This window comes from Staurois parvus, unplaced genomic scaffold (genome assembly GCF_062004578.1).
Source record: "Staurois parvus isolate SC_StPar_1 unplaced genomic scaffold, SC_StPar_1.0 ptg000662l, whole genome shotgun sequence".
NCBI classification, from domain to species: Eukaryota; Metazoa; Chordata; class Amphibia; order Anura; family Ranidae; genus Staurois; species Staurois parvus.
The window spans coordinates 1008040-1021824 of record NW_028318458.1 but is presented as its reverse complement, the minus strand read 5'-3'; the positions used below and the strand labels follow the sequence as shown (position 1 = coordinate 1021824).

Sequence of the window (13785 nt, the reverse complement as noted above, 5' to 3'; positions counted from 1 at the left end):
TGATTTGAGGTTGCAAGGGGAAAAGAGTTTGGCAGGTTTAAGCAGCAGGAGCAAGCGTGTCACTAAAACGGCTTGCATTTCCCATACCGGGAGTCGAACCCCGGGCCGCCTGGGTGAAAGCCAGGAATCCTAACCGCTAGACCATATGGGAAAACTGCCAAGGTTGATGTGGGAGAAATAGAGAAAACCAAAGCGAGAAGAAAACTAGCACCGCCATGGTCTTCCAAGCGTGGTGGGCAGGGGGGACAAGTGCCCATCTTCCAGCACGTAGCCTCGTTAGCGCAGTAGGTAGTGCGTCAGTCTCATAATCTGAAGGTCGTGAGTTCGATCCTCACACGGGGCACTCTTCTCTAGGCTTTTTCTGCCACTTGGAGTCCTTAATGGCTGAAAGCCGCTACTCTGCATCTTTCAAGCTTTGCAAGAAGCCATATCCAGGGAAAAGTCATCAGCAGCTCAAGCTTTCAAAGCTCCTATGCCCTCCACCATTTTCCTCAGGAGCCGAAATCGCCAACTCTGCATCTAACAGAGCTTGCAACATACACTGTCTACTCACCCTGGAAAAAAACACATGCATTTTCCACACATCCACCATGTCACGGGATTCACTCCCTTTCATCACACAGAAAGAAAACAGAACAGAGGATCCAAAAGGGCTTTTACAAAGGTGGGAAAAATGGGAAAAGTCCCCACCTTGTTGTCCTCCCTGATTTCAAAACGCTTTCTTTGCCTTTGAATAGCACGGGTACTTTAACTTCCCCCTTTTGCCGCTTTTCCTCACTGCATGATTACCGGTGGGAAATGATTTGTGCATGGATTTGGCTTCCTTGGAAAGAAGCCCAAAAGAAATAGCATTCCCTCCTATCTTTACCCGCAAACGTTGGACTCCCAGCCTTGACGTGGATTAGGCCCTTTTTAGCAACTGTGGGAAACTGGAGAAGGACCGCTTCTGAAATGGGCATTGAGTGTTTTTGCTTCACTTTGCTATGTTTCAAAGGCTTTTTAATAGTGTCTCTCAGCATCTTATAGAAGGAGTGGCGAAAAGCGGAAGAAAAGCAGCAACCTCTTTGAAATGAAAGGCCAGATTTCCAAAAGCAATTTCATATCAAGCCCAATAAGGCTTGTTGAAAGCAAGCACATGTGCCCCATTGCTCAGCACTTGGACAAGACAGGGAATGAAATTGAAGAGACAGAGAGGAATGTAAAGAGTTTTTGGTTTTTTTTTTTCAAAAAAAGAGTGAAAGATCTTTCTGGTCCTTCTCAGTTTCACCCTTTTCTCTTGGCACATGAAAAGCCGAGGCTCTTTGGCTTTGCCTTTAGTTCATGGTTTGCTCTCAGCGTATGATAACCACTGTGGATGTTGTTTCTTTGTAAGAATGTGCAATGATTTGTTTCTGTTTTATCTGCGGCACCAAAACTGGGTCCACCAGTCCTGCCATAGTGTAGGCCTTTGTTTTGTTTTGTTTTCCTTCCATGAAGGCAAGGTGGGGACGGAATATTCTTAATGTCGCCTGGGGTTTTCTTTGTTGATTTCATTGGGTTTTTATGACCGGTCAGTGATGACTGTGAGTGTTTGCAAGTTTTTAGTGTTCGCATGTGTTTCGACTCTTTGATAAATTGTCCTCAAAATGAGCGTAGAGAGAGGGAGGCAAAGCAGCAAGACCCGCTGGACTATGCGGGCAGATTTGTAAAGCAGTTGGAAGTAAAGCACTAGGGGTTGTTGAAGCAGAGCATGTATGTTGCGTTGCTTGGTACTTTGCCAACAAGGGAATGATTTGAGGTTGCAAGGGGAAAATGTTTGGCAGGTTTAAGCAGCAGGAGCAAGCGTGTCACTAAAATATTTTGCATTTCCCATACCGGGAGTCGAATCCGGGGCGCCTGGGTGAAAACCAGGAATCCTAACCGCTAGACCATATGGGAAAACTGCCAAGGCTGCTGTGGGAGAAATAGAGAAAACCAAAGCGAGAAGAAAACTAGCACCGCCATGGTCTTCCAAGCGTGGTGGGCAGTGGGGACAAGTGCCCATCTTCCAGCACGCAGCCTCGTTAGCGCAGTAGGTAGCGCGTCAGTTTCATAATCTGAAGGTCGTGAGTTCGATCCTCACACGGGGCACGCTTCTCTAGGCTTTTTCTGCCACTTGGAGTCCTTAATGGCTGAAAGCCGCTACTCTGCATCTTTCAAGCTTTGCAAGAAGCCATATCCAGGGAAAAGTCATCAGCAGCTCAAGCTTTCAAAGCTCCTATGCCCTCCACCATTTTCCTCAGGAGCCGAAATCGCCAACTCTGCATCTAACAGAGCTTGCAACATACACTGTCTACTCACCCTGGAAAAAAACACATGCATTTTCCACACATCCACCATGTCACGGGCTTCACTCCCTTTCATCACACAGAAAGAAAACAGAACAGAGGATTCAAAAGGGCTTTTACAAAGGTGGGAAAAATGGGAAAAGTCCCCACCTTGTTGTCCTCCCTGATTTCAAAACGCTTTCTTTGCCTTTGAACAGCACGGGTACTTTAACTTCCCCCTTTCGCCGCTTTTCCTCACTGCATGATTACCGGTGGGAAATGATTTGTGCATGGATTTGGCTTCCTTGGAAAGAAGCCCAAAAGAAATAGCATTCCCTCCTATCTTTACCCGCAAACGTTGGACTCCCAGCCTTGACGTGGATTAGGCCCTTTTTAGCAACTGTGGGAAACTGGAGAAGGACCGCTTCTGAAATGGGCATTGAGTGTTTTTGCTTCACTTTGCTATGTTTCAAAGGCTTTTTAATAGTGTCTCTCAGCATCTTATAGAAGGAGTGGCGAAAAGCGGAAGAAAAGCAGCAACCTCTTTGAAATGAAAGGCCAGATTTCCAAAAGCAATTTCATATCAAGCCCAATAAGGCTTGTTGAAAGCAAGCACATGTGCCCCATTGCTCAGCACTTGGACAAGACAGGGAATGAAATTGAAGAGACAGAGAGGAATGTAAAGAGTTTTTGGTTTTTTTTTTTCAAAAAAAGAGTGAAAGATCTTTCTGGTCCTTCTCAGTTTCACCCTTTTCTCTTGGCACATGAAAAGCCGAGGCTCTTTGGCTTTGCCTTTAGTTCATGGTTTGCTCTCAGCGTATGATAACCACTGTGGATGTTGTTTCTTTGTAAGAATGTGCAATGATTTGTTTCTGTTTTATCTGCGGCACCAAAACTGGGTCCACCAGTCCTGCCATAGTGTAGGCCTTTGTTTTGTTTTGTTTTCCTTCCATGAAGGCAAGGTGGGGACGGAATATTCTTAATGTCGCCTGGGGTTTTCTTCGTTGATTTCATTGGGTTTTTATGACCGGTCAGTGATGACTGTGAGTGTTTGCAAGTTTTTAGTCTTCGCATGTCTTTCGACTCTTTGATAAATTGTCCTCAAAATGAGCGTAGAGAGAGGGAGGCAAAGCAGCAAGACCCGCTGGACTATGCGGGCAGATTTGTAAAGCAGTTGGAAGTAAAGCACTAGGGGTTGTTGAAGCAGAGCATGTATGTTGCGTTGCTTGGTACTTTGCCAACAAGGGAATGATTTGAGGTTGCAAGGGGAAAAGAGTTTGGCAGGTTTAAGCAGCAGGAGCAAGCGTGTCACTAAAATGTCTTGCATTTCCCATACCGGGAGTCGAACCCGGGCCGCCTGGGTGAAAACCAGGAATCCTAACCGCTAGACCATATGGGAAAACTGCCAAGGCTGCTGTGGGAGAAATAGAGAAAACCAAAGCGAGAAGAAAACTAGCACCGCCATGGTCTTCCAAGCGTGCTGGGCAGGGAGGACAAGTGCCCATCTTCCAGCACGCAGCCTCGTTAGCGCAGTAGGTAGCGCGTCAGTCTCATAATCTGAAGGTCGTGAGTTCGATCCTCACACGAGGCACTCTTCTCTAGGCTTTTTCTGCCACTTGGAGTCCTTAATGGCTGAAAGCCGCTACTCTGCATCTTTCAAGCTTTGCAAGAAGCCATATCCAGGGAAAAGTCATCAGCAGCTCAAGCTTTCAAAGCTCCTTTGCCCTCCACCATTTTCCTCAGGAGCCGAAATCGCCAACTCTGCATCTAACAGAGCTTGCAACATACACTGTCTACTCACCCTGGAAAAAAACACATGCATTTTCCACACATCCACCATGTCACGGGCTTCACTCCCTTTCATCACACAGAAAGAAAACAGAACAGAGGATTCAAAAGGGCTTTTACAAAGGTGGGAAAAATGGGAAAAGTCCCCACCTTGTTGTCCTCCCTGATTTCAAAACGCTTTCTTTGCCTTTGAATAGCACGGGTACTTTAACTTCCCCCTTTCGCCGCTTTTCCTCACTGCATGATTACCGGTGGGAAATGATTTGTGCATGGATTTGGCTTCCTTGAAAAGAAGCCCAAAAGAAATAGCATTCCCTCCTATCTTTACCCGCAAACGTTGGACTCCCAGCCTTGACGTGGATTAGGCCCTTTTTAGCAACTGTGGGAAACTGGAGAAGGACCGCTTCTGAAATGGGCATTGAGTGTTTTTGCTTCACTTTGCTATGTTTCAAAGTCTTTTTAATAGTGTCTCTCAGCATCTTATAGAAGGAGTGGCGAAAAGCGGAAAAAAAGCAGCAACCTCTTTGAAATGAAAGGCCAGATTTCCAAAAGCAATTTCATATCAAGCCCAATAAGGCTTGTTGAAAGCAAGCACATGTGCCCCATTGCTCAGCACTTGGACAAGACAGGGAATGAAATTGAAGAGACAGAGAGGAATGTAAAGAGTTTTTGGTTTTTTTTTTTCAAAAAAAGAGTGAAAGATCTTTCTGGTCCTTCTCAGTTTCACCCTTTTCTCTTGGCACATGAAAAGCCGAGGCTCTTTGGCTTTGCCTTTAGTTCATGGTTTGCTCTCAGCGTATGATAACCACTGTGGATGTTGTTTCTTTGTAAGAATGTGCAATGATTTGTTTCTGTTTTATCTGCGGCACCAAAACTGGGTCCACCAGTCCTGCCATAGTGTAGGCCTTTGTTTTGTTTTGTTTTCCTTCCATGAAGGCAAGGTGGGGACGGAATATTCTTAATGTCGCCTGGGGTTTTCTTCGTTGATTTCATTGGGTTTTTATGACCGGTCAGTGATGACTGTGAGTGTTTGCAAGTTTTTAGTCTTCGCATGTCTTTCGACTCTTTGATAAATTGTCCTCAAAATGAGCGTAGAGAGAGGGAGGCAAAGCAGCAAGACCCGCTGGACTATGCGGGCAGATTTGTAAAGCAGTTGGAAGTAAAGCACTAGGGGTTGTTGAAGCAGAGCATGTATGTTGCGTTGCTTGGTACTTTGCCAACAAGGGAATGATTTGAGGTTGCAAGGGGAAAAGAGTTTGGCAGGTTTAAGCAGCAGGAGCAAGCGTGTCACTAAAACGGCTTGCATTTCCCATGCCGGGAGTCGAACCCGGGCCGCCTGGGTGAAAACCAGGAATCCTAACCGCTAGACCATATGGGAAAACTGCCAAGGCTGCTGTGGGAGAAATAGAGAAAACCAAAGCGAGAAGAAAACTAGCACCGCCATGGTCTTCCAAGCGTGGTGGGCAGGGGGGACAAGTGCCCATCTTCCAGCACGTAGCCTCGTTAGCGCAGTAGGTAGTGCATCAGTCTCATAATCTGAAGGTCGTGAGTTCGATCCTCACACGGGGCACTCTTCTCTAGGCTTTTTCTGCCACTTGGAGTCCTTAATGGCTGAAAGCCGCTACTCTGCATCTTTCAAGCTTTGCAAGAAGCCATATCCAGGGAAAAGTCATCAGCAGCTCAAGCTTTCAAAGCTCCTATGCCCTCCACCATTTTCCTCAGGAGCCGAAATCGCCAACTCTGCATCTAACAGAGCTTGCAACATACACTGTCTACTCACCCTGGAAAAAAACACATGCATTTTCCACACATCCACCATGTCACGGGCTTCACTCCCTTTCATCACACAGAAAGAAAACAGAACAGAGGATCCAAAAGGGCTTTTACAAAGGTGGGAAAAATGGGAAAAGTCCCCACCTTGTTGTCCTCCCTGATTTCAAAACGCTTTCTTTGCCTTTGAATAGCACGGGTACTTTAACTTCCCCCTTTTGCCGCTTTTCCTCACTGCATGATTACAGGTGGGAAATGATTTGTGCATGGATTTGGCTTCCTTGGAAAGAAGCCCAAAAGAAATAGCATTCCCTCCTATCTTTACCCGCAAACGTTGGACTCCCAGCCTTGACGTGGATTAGGCCCTTTTTAGCAACTGTGGGAAACTGGAGAAGGACCGCTTCTGAAATGGGCATTGAGTGTTTTTGCTTCACTTTGCTATGTTTCAAAGGCTTTTTAATAGTGTCTCTCAGCATCTTATAGAAGGAGTGGCGAAAAGCGGAAGAAAAGCAGCAACCTCTTTGAAATGAAAGGCCAGATTTCCAAAAGCAATTTCATATCAAGCCCAATAAGGCTTGTTGAAAGCAAGCACATGTGCCCCATTGCTCAGCACTTGGACAAGACAGGGAATGAAATTGAAGAGACAGAGAGGAATGTAAAGAGTTTTTGGGTTTTTTTTTTCAAAAAAAGAGTGAAAGATCTTTCTGGTCCTTCTCAGTTTCACCCTTTTCTCTTGGCACATGAAAAGCCGAGGCTCTTTGGCTTTGCCTTTAGTTCATGGTTTGCTCTCAGCGTATGATAACCACTGTGGATGTTGTTTCTTTGTAAGAATGTGCAATGATTTGTTTCTGTTTTATCTGCGGCACCAAAACTGGGTCCACCAGTCCTGCCATAGTGTAGGCCTTTGTTTTGTTTTGTTTTCCTTCCATGAAGGCAAGGTGGGGACGGAATATTCTTAATGTCGCCTGGGGTTTTCTTCGTTGATTTCATTGGGTTTTTATGACCGGTCAGTGATGACTGTGAGTGTTTGCAAGTTTTTAGTGTTCGCATGTCTTTCGACTCTTTGATAAATTGTCCTCAAAATGAGCGTAGAGAGAGGGAGGCAAAGCAGCAAGACCCGCTGGACTATGCGGGCAGATTTGTAAAGCAGTTGGAAGTAAAGCACTAGGGGTTGTTGAAGCAGAGCATGTATGTTGCGTTGCTTGGTACTTTGCCAACAAGGGAATGATTTGAGGTTGCAAAGGGAAAAGAGTTTGGCAGGTTTAAGCAGCAGGAGCAAGCGTGTCACTAAAATGTCTTGCATTTCCCATACCGGGAGTCGAACCCGGGCCGCCTGGGTGAAAACCAGGAATCCTAACCGCTAGACCATATGGGAAAACTGCCAAGGCTGCTGTGGGAGAAATAGAGAAAACCAAAGCGAGAAGAAAACTAGCACCGCCATGGTCTTCCAAGCGTGGTGGGCAGGGAGGACAAGTGCCCATCTTCCAGCACGCAGCCTCGTTAGCGCAGTAGGTAGCGCGTCAGTCTCATAATCTGAAGGTCGTGAGTTCGATCCTCACACGAGGCACTCTTCTCTAGGCTTTTTCTGCCACTTGGAGTCCTTAATGGCTGAAAGCCGCTACTCTGCATCTTTCAAGCTTTGCAAGAAGCCATATCCAGGGAAAAGTCATCAGCAGCTCAAGCTTTCAAAGCTCCTTTGCCCTCCACCATTTTCCTCAGGAGCCGAAATCGCCAACTCTGCATCTAACAGAGCTTGCAACATACACTGTCTACTCACCCTGGAAAAAAACACATGCATTTTCCACACATCCACCATGTCACGGGCTTCACTCCCTTTCATCACACAGAAAGAAAACAGAACAGAGGATTCAAAAGGGCTTTTACAAAGGTGGGAAAAATGGGAAAAGTCCCCACCTTGTTGTCCTCCCTGATTTCAAAACGCTTTCTTTGCCTTTGAATAGCACGGGTACTTTAACTTCCCCCTTTCGCCGCTTTTCCTCACTGCATGATTACCGGTGGGAAATGATTTGTGCATGGATTTGGCTTCCTTGAAAAGAAGCCCAAAAGAAATAGCATTCCCTCCTATCTTTACCCGCAAACGTTGGACTCCCAGCCTTGACGTGGATTAGGCCCTTTTTAGCAACTGTGGGAAACTGGAGAAGGACCGCTTCTGAAATGGGCATTGAGTGTTTTTGCTTCACTTTGCTATGTTTCAAAGTCTTTTTAATAGTGTCTCTCAGCATCTTATAGAAGGAGTGGCGAAAAGCGGAAAAAAAGCAGCAACCTCTTTGAAATGAAAGGCCAGATTTCCAAAAGCAATTTCATATCAAGCCCAATAAGGCTTGTTGAAAGCAAGCACATGTGCCCCATTGCTCAGCACTTGGACAAGACAGGGAATGAAATTGAAGAGACAGAGAGGAATGTAAAGAGTTTTTGGTTTTTTTTTTTCAAAAAAAGAGTGAAAGATCTTTCTGGTCCTTCTCAGTTTCACCCTTTTCTCTTGGCACATGAAAAGCCGAGGCTCTTTGGCTTTGCCTTTAGTTCATGGTTTGCTCTCAGCGTATGATAACCACTGTGGATGTTGTTTCTTTGTAAGAATGTGCAATGATTTGTTTCTGTTTTATCTGCGGCACCAAAACTGGGTCCACCAGTCCTGCCATAGTGTAGGCCTTTGTTTTGTTTTGTTTTCCTTCCATGAAGGCAAGGTGGGGACGGAATATTCTTAATGTCGCCTGGGGTTTTCTTCGTTGATTTCATTGGGTTTTTATGACCGGTCAGTGATGACTGTGAGTGTTTGCAAGTTTTTAGTGTTCGCATGTCTTTCGACTCTTTGATAAATTGTCCTCAAAATGAGCGTAGAGAGAGGGAGGCAAAGCAGCAAGACCCGCTGGACTATGCGGGCAGATTTGTAAAGCAGTTGGAAGTAAAGCACTAGGGGTTGTTGAAGCAGAGCATGTATGTTGCGTTGCTTGGTACTTTGCCAACAAGGGAATGATTTGAGGTTGCAAGGGGAAAAGAGTTTGGCAGGTTTAAGCAGCAGGAGCAAGCGTGTCACTAAAATGTCTTGCATTTCCCATACCGGGAGTCGAACCCGGGCCGCCTGGGTGAAAACCAGGAATCCTAACCGCTAGACCATATGGGAAAACTGCCAAGGCTGCTGTGGGAGAAATAGAGAAAACCAAAGCGAGAAGAAAACTAGCACCGCCATGGTCTTCCAAGCGTGGTGGGCAGGGGGGACAAGTGCCCATCTTCCAGCACGCAGCCTCGTTAGCGCAGTAGGTAGCGCGTCAGTCTCATAATCTGAAGGTCGTGAGTTCGATCCTCACACGAGGCACTCTTCTCTAGGCTTTTTCTGCCACTTGGAGTCCTTAATGGCTGAAAGCCGCTACTCTGCATCTTTCAAGCTTTGCAAGAAGCCATATCCAGGGAAAAGTCATCAGCAGCTCAAGCTTTCAAAGCTCCTTTGCCCTCCACCATTTTCCTCAGGAGCCGAAATCGCCAACTCTGCATCTAACAGAGCTTGCAACATACACTGTCTACTCACCCTGGAAAAAAACACATGCATTTTCCACACATCCACCATGTCACGGGCTTCACTCCCTTTCATCACACAGAAAGAAAACAGAACAGAGGATTCAAAAGGGCTTTTACAAAGGTGGGAAAAATGGGAAAAGTCCCCACCTTGTTGTCCTCCCTGATTTCAAAACGCTTTCTTTGCCTTTGAACAGCACGGGTACTTTAACTTCCCCCTTTCGCCGCTTTTCCTCACTGCATGATTACCGGTGGGAAATGATTTGTGCATGGATTTGGCTTCCTTGGAAAGAAGCCCAAAAGAAATAGCATTCCCTCCTATCTTTACCCGCAAACGTTGGACTCCCGGCCTTGACGTGGATTAGGCCCTTTTTAGCAACTGTGGGAAACTGGAGAAGGACCGCTTCTGAAATGGGCATTGAGTGTTTTTGCTTCACTTTGCTATGTTTCAAAGGCTTTTTAATAGTGTCTCTCAGCATCTTATAGAAGGAGTGGCAAAAAGCGGAAGAAAAGCAGCAACCTCTTTGAAATGAAAGGCCAGATTTCCAAAAGCAATTTCATATCAAGCCCAATAAGGCTTGTTGAAAGCAAGCACATGTGCCCCATTGCTCAGCACTTGGACAAGACAGGGAATGAAATTGAAGAGACAGAGAGGAATGTAAAGAGTTTTTGGTTTTTTTTTTTCAAAAAAAGAGTGAAAGATCTTTCTGGTCCTTCTCAGTTTCACCCTTTTCTCTTGGCACATGAAAAGCCGAGGCTCTTTGGCTTTGCCTTTAGTTCATGGTTTGCTCTCAGCGTATGATAACCACTGTGGATGTTGTTTCTTTGTAAGAATGTGCAATGATTTGTTTCTGTTTTATCTGCGGCACCAAAACTGGGTCCACCAGTCCTGCCATAGTGTAGGCCTTTGTTTTGTTTTGTTTTCCTTCCATGAAGGCAAGGTGGGGACGGAATATTCTTAATGTCGCCTGGGGTTTTCTTCGTTGATTTCATTGGGTTTTTATGACCGGTCAGTGATGACTGTGAGTGTTTGCAAGTTTTTAGTCTTCGCATGTGTTTCGACTCTTTGATAAATTGTCCTCAAAATGAGCGTAGAGAGAGGGAGGCAAAGAAGCAAGACCCGCTGGACTATGCGGGCAGATTTGTAAAGCAGTTGGAAGTAAAGCACTAGGGGTTGTTGAAGCAGAGCATGTATGTTGCGTTGCTTGGTACTTTGCCAACAAGGGAATGATTTGAGGTTGCAAGGGGAAAAGAGTTTGGCAGGTTTAAGCAGCAGGAGCAAGCGTGTCACTAAAACGGCTTGCATTTCCCATACCGGGAGTCGAACCCGGGCCGCCTGGGTGAAAACCAGGAATCCTAACCGCTAGACCATATGGGAAAACTGCCAAGGCTGCTGTGGGAGAAATAGAGAAAACCAAAGCGAGAAGAAAACTAGCACCGCCATGGTCTTCCAAGCGTGGTGGGCAGGGGGGACAAGTGCCCATCTTCCAGCACGCAGCCTCGTTAGCGCAGTAGGTAGCGCGTCAGTCTCATAATCTGAAGGTCGTGAGTTCGATCCTCACACGGGGCACTCTTCTCTAGGCTTTTTCTGCCACTTGGAGTCCTTAATGGCTGAAAGCCGCTACTCTGCATCTTTCAAGCTTTGCAAGAAGCCATATCCAGGGAAAAGTCATCAGCAGCTCAAGCTTTCAAAGCTCCTATGCCCTCCACCATTTTCCTCAGGAGCCGAAATCGCCAACTCTGCATCTAACAGAGCTTGCAAAATACACTGTCTACTCACCCTGGAAAAAAACACATGCATTTTCCACACATCCACCATGTCACGGGCTTCACTCCCTTTCATCACACAGAAAGAAAACAGAACAGAGGATTCAAAAGGGCTTTTACAAAGGTGGGAAAAATGGGAAAAGTCCCCACCTTGTTGTCCTCCCTGATTTCAAAACGCTTTGTTTGCCTTTGAACAGCACGGGTACTTTAACTTCCCCCTTTCGCCGCTTTTCCTCACTGCATGATTACCGGTGGGAAATGATTTGTGCATGGATTTGGCTTCCTTGGAAAGAAGCCCAAAAGAAATAGCATTCCCTCCTATCTTTACCCGCAAACGTTGGACTCCCAGCCTTGACGTGGATTAGGCCCTTTTTAGCAACTGTGGGAAACTGGAGAAGGACCGCTTCTGAAATGGGCATTGAGTGTTTTTGCTTCACTTTGCTATGTTTCAAAGGCTTTTTAATAGTGTCTCTCAGCATCTTATAGAAGGAGTGGCGAAAAGCGGAAGAAAAGCAGCAACCTCTTTGAAATGAAAGGCCAGATTTCCAAAAGCAATTTCATATCAAGCCCAATAAGGCTTGTTGAAAGCAAGCACATGTGCCCCATTGCTCAGCACTTGGACAAGACAGGGAATGAAATTGAAGAGACAGAGAGGAATGTAAAGAGTTTTTGGTTTTTTTTTTTCAAAAAAAGAGTGAAAGATCTTTCTGGTCCTTCTCAGTTTCACCCTTTTCTCTTGGCACATGAAAAGCCGAGGCTCTTTGGCTTTGCCTTTAGTTCATGGTTTGCTCTCAGCGTATGATAACCACTGTGGATGTTGTTTCTTTGTAAGAATGTGCAATGATTTGTTTCTGTTTTATCTGCGGCACCAAAACTGGGTCCACCAGTCCTGCCATAGTGTAGGCCTTTGTTTTGTTTTGTTTTCCTTCCATGAAGGCAAGGTGGGGACGGAATATTCTTAATGTCGCCTGGGGTTTTCTTCGTTGATTTCATTGGGTTTTTATGACCGGTCAGTGATGACTGTGAGTGTTTGCAAGTTTTTAGTGTTCGCATGTGTTTCGACTCTTTGATAAATTGTCCTCAAAATGAGCGTAGAGAGAGGGAGGCAAAGCAGCAAGACCCGCTGGACTATGCGGGCAGATTTGTAAAGCAGTTGGAAGTAAAGCACTAGGGGTTGTTGAAGCAGAGCATGTATGTTGCGTTGCTTGGTACTTTGCCAACAAGGGAATGATTTGAGGTTGCAAGGGGAAAAGAGTTTGGCAGGTTTAAGCAGCAGGAGCAAGCGTGTCACTAAAATATTTTGCATTTCCCATACCGGGAGTCGAATCCGGGGCGCCTGGGTGAAAACCAGGAATCCTAACCGCTAGACCATATGGGAAAACTGCCAAGGCTGCTGTGGGAGAAATAGAGAAAACCAAAGCGAGAAGAAAACTAGCACCGCCATGGTCTTCCAAGCGTGGTGGGCAGGGGGGACAAGTGCCCATCTTCCAGCACGCAGCCTCGTTAGCGCAGTAGGTAGCGCGTCAGTCTCATAATCTGAAGGTCGTGAGTTCGATCCTCACACGGGGCACTCTTCTCTAGGCTTTTTCTGCCACTTGGAGTCCTTAATGGCTGAAAGCCGCTACTCTGCATCTTTCAAGCTTTGCAAGAAGCCATATCCAGGGAAAAGTCATCAGCAGCTCAAGCTTTCAAAGCTCCTATGCCCTCCACCATTTTCCTCAGGAGCCGAAATCGCCAACTCTGCATCTAACAGAGCTTGCAACATACACTGTCTACTCACCATGGAAAAAAACACATGCATTTTCCACACATCCACCATGTCACGGGCTTCACTCCCTTTCATCACACAGAAAGAAAACAGAACAGAGGATTCAAAAGGGCTTTTACAAAGATGGGAAAAGTCCCCACCTTGTTGTCCTCCCTGATTTCAAAACGCTTTCTTTGCCTTTGAACAGCACGGGTACTTTAACTTCCCCCTTTCGCCGCTTTTCCTCACTGCATGATTACCGGTGGGAAATGATTTATGCATGGATTTGGCTTCCTTGGAAAGAAGCCCAAAAGAAATAGCATTCCCTCCTATCTTTACCCGCAAACGTTGGACTCCCAGCCTTGACGTGGATTAGGCCCTTTTTAGCAACTGTGGGAAACTGGAGAAGGACCGCTTCTGAAATGGGCATTGAGTGTTTTTGCTTCACTTTGCTATGTTTCAAAGGCTTTTTAATAGTGTCTCTCAGCATCTTATAGAAGGAGTGGCGAAAAGCGGAAGAAAAGCAGCAACCTCTTTGAAATGAAAGGCCAGATTTCCAAAAGCAATTTCATATCAAGCCCAATAAGGCTTGTTGAAAGCAAGCACATGTGCCCCATTGCTCAGCACTTGGACAAGACAGGGAATGAAATTGAAGAGACAGAGAGGAATGTAAAGAGTTTTTGGTTTTTTTTTTTCAAAAAAAGAGTGAAAGATCTTTCTGGTCCTTCTCAGTTTCACCCTTTTCTCTTGGCACATGAAAAGCCGAGGCTCTTTGGCTTTGCCTTTAGTTCATGGTTTGCTCTCAGCGTATGATAACCACTGTGGATGTTGTTTCTTTGTAAGAATGTGCAATGATTTGTTTCTGTTTTATCTGCGGCACCAAAACTGGGTCCACCA

At 45.8% G+C, this 13785-nt stretch overlaps 16 non-coding genes across 16 annotated transcripts; 8 read left to right on the top strand and 8 right to left on the bottom strand.

Annotated features, from left to right (window-relative positions):
• Positions 1-78: 78 nt before the first annotated feature.
• Positions 79-151, bottom strand: TRNAE-UUC (transfer RNA glutamic acid (anticodon UUC)). The gene has a single exon. It is a non-coding gene; the product is annotated as a tRNA-Glu (tRNA).
• A 119-nt stretch (positions 152-270) lies between these two features.
• Positions 271-343, top strand: TRNAM-CAU (transfer RNA methionine (anticodon CAU)). The gene has a single exon. It is a non-coding gene; the product is annotated as a tRNA-Met (tRNA).
• Positions 344-1845: 1502 nt separating this feature from the next.
• Positions 1846-1917, bottom strand: TRNAE-UUC (transfer RNA glutamic acid (anticodon UUC)). The gene has a single exon. It is a non-coding gene; the product is annotated as a tRNA-Glu (tRNA).
• A 119-nt stretch (positions 1918-2036) lies between these two features.
• TRNAM-CAU (transfer RNA methionine (anticodon CAU)) lies at positions 2037-2109 on the top strand. Its single transcript has one exon. It is a non-coding gene; the product is annotated as a tRNA-Met (tRNA).
• Positions 2110-3612: 1503 nt separating this feature from the next.
• TRNAE-UUC (transfer RNA glutamic acid (anticodon UUC)) lies at positions 3613-3684 on the bottom strand. Its single transcript has one exon. It is a non-coding gene; the product is annotated as a tRNA-Glu (tRNA).
• A 119-nt stretch (positions 3685-3803) lies between these two features.
• TRNAM-CAU (transfer RNA methionine (anticodon CAU)) lies at positions 3804-3876 on the top strand. The gene has a single exon. It is a non-coding gene; the product is annotated as a tRNA-Met (tRNA).
• Positions 3877-5379: 1503 nt separating this feature from the next.
• Positions 5380-5451, bottom strand: TRNAE-UUC (transfer RNA glutamic acid (anticodon UUC)). Its single transcript has one exon. It is a non-coding gene; the product is annotated as a tRNA-Glu (tRNA).
• Positions 5452-5570: 119 nt separating this feature from the next.
• On the top strand, positions 5571-5643 carry TRNAM-CAU (transfer RNA methionine (anticodon CAU)). Its single transcript has one exon. It is a non-coding gene; the product is annotated as a tRNA-Met (tRNA).
• A 1503-nt stretch (positions 5644-7146) lies between these two features.
• On the bottom strand, positions 7147-7218 carry TRNAE-UUC (transfer RNA glutamic acid (anticodon UUC)). Its single transcript has one exon. It is a non-coding gene; the product is annotated as a tRNA-Glu (tRNA).
• Positions 7219-7337: 119 nt separating this feature from the next.
• TRNAM-CAU (transfer RNA methionine (anticodon CAU)) lies at positions 7338-7410 on the top strand. The gene has a single exon. It is a non-coding gene; the product is annotated as a tRNA-Met (tRNA).
• Positions 7411-8913: 1503 nt separating this feature from the next.
• On the bottom strand, positions 8914-8985 carry TRNAE-UUC (transfer RNA glutamic acid (anticodon UUC)). The gene has a single exon. It is a non-coding gene; the product is annotated as a tRNA-Glu (tRNA).
• A 119-nt stretch (positions 8986-9104) lies between these two features.
• On the top strand, positions 9105-9177 carry TRNAM-CAU (transfer RNA methionine (anticodon CAU)). The gene has a single exon. It is a non-coding gene; the product is annotated as a tRNA-Met (tRNA).
• Positions 9178-10680: 1503 nt separating this feature from the next.
• TRNAE-UUC (transfer RNA glutamic acid (anticodon UUC)) lies at positions 10681-10752 on the bottom strand. Its single transcript has one exon. It is a non-coding gene; the product is annotated as a tRNA-Glu (tRNA).
• Positions 10753-10871: 119 nt separating this feature from the next.
• On the top strand, positions 10872-10944 carry TRNAM-CAU (transfer RNA methionine (anticodon CAU)). Its single transcript has one exon. It is a non-coding gene; the product is annotated as a tRNA-Met (tRNA).
• A 1503-nt stretch (positions 10945-12447) lies between these two features.
• Positions 12448-12519, bottom strand: TRNAE-UUC (transfer RNA glutamic acid (anticodon UUC)). The gene has a single exon. It is a non-coding gene; the product is annotated as a tRNA-Glu (tRNA).
• A 119-nt stretch (positions 12520-12638) lies between these two features.
• Positions 12639-12711, top strand: TRNAM-CAU (transfer RNA methionine (anticodon CAU)). The gene has a single exon. It is a non-coding gene; the product is annotated as a tRNA-Met (tRNA).
• Positions 12712-13785: the final 1074 nt, after the last annotated feature.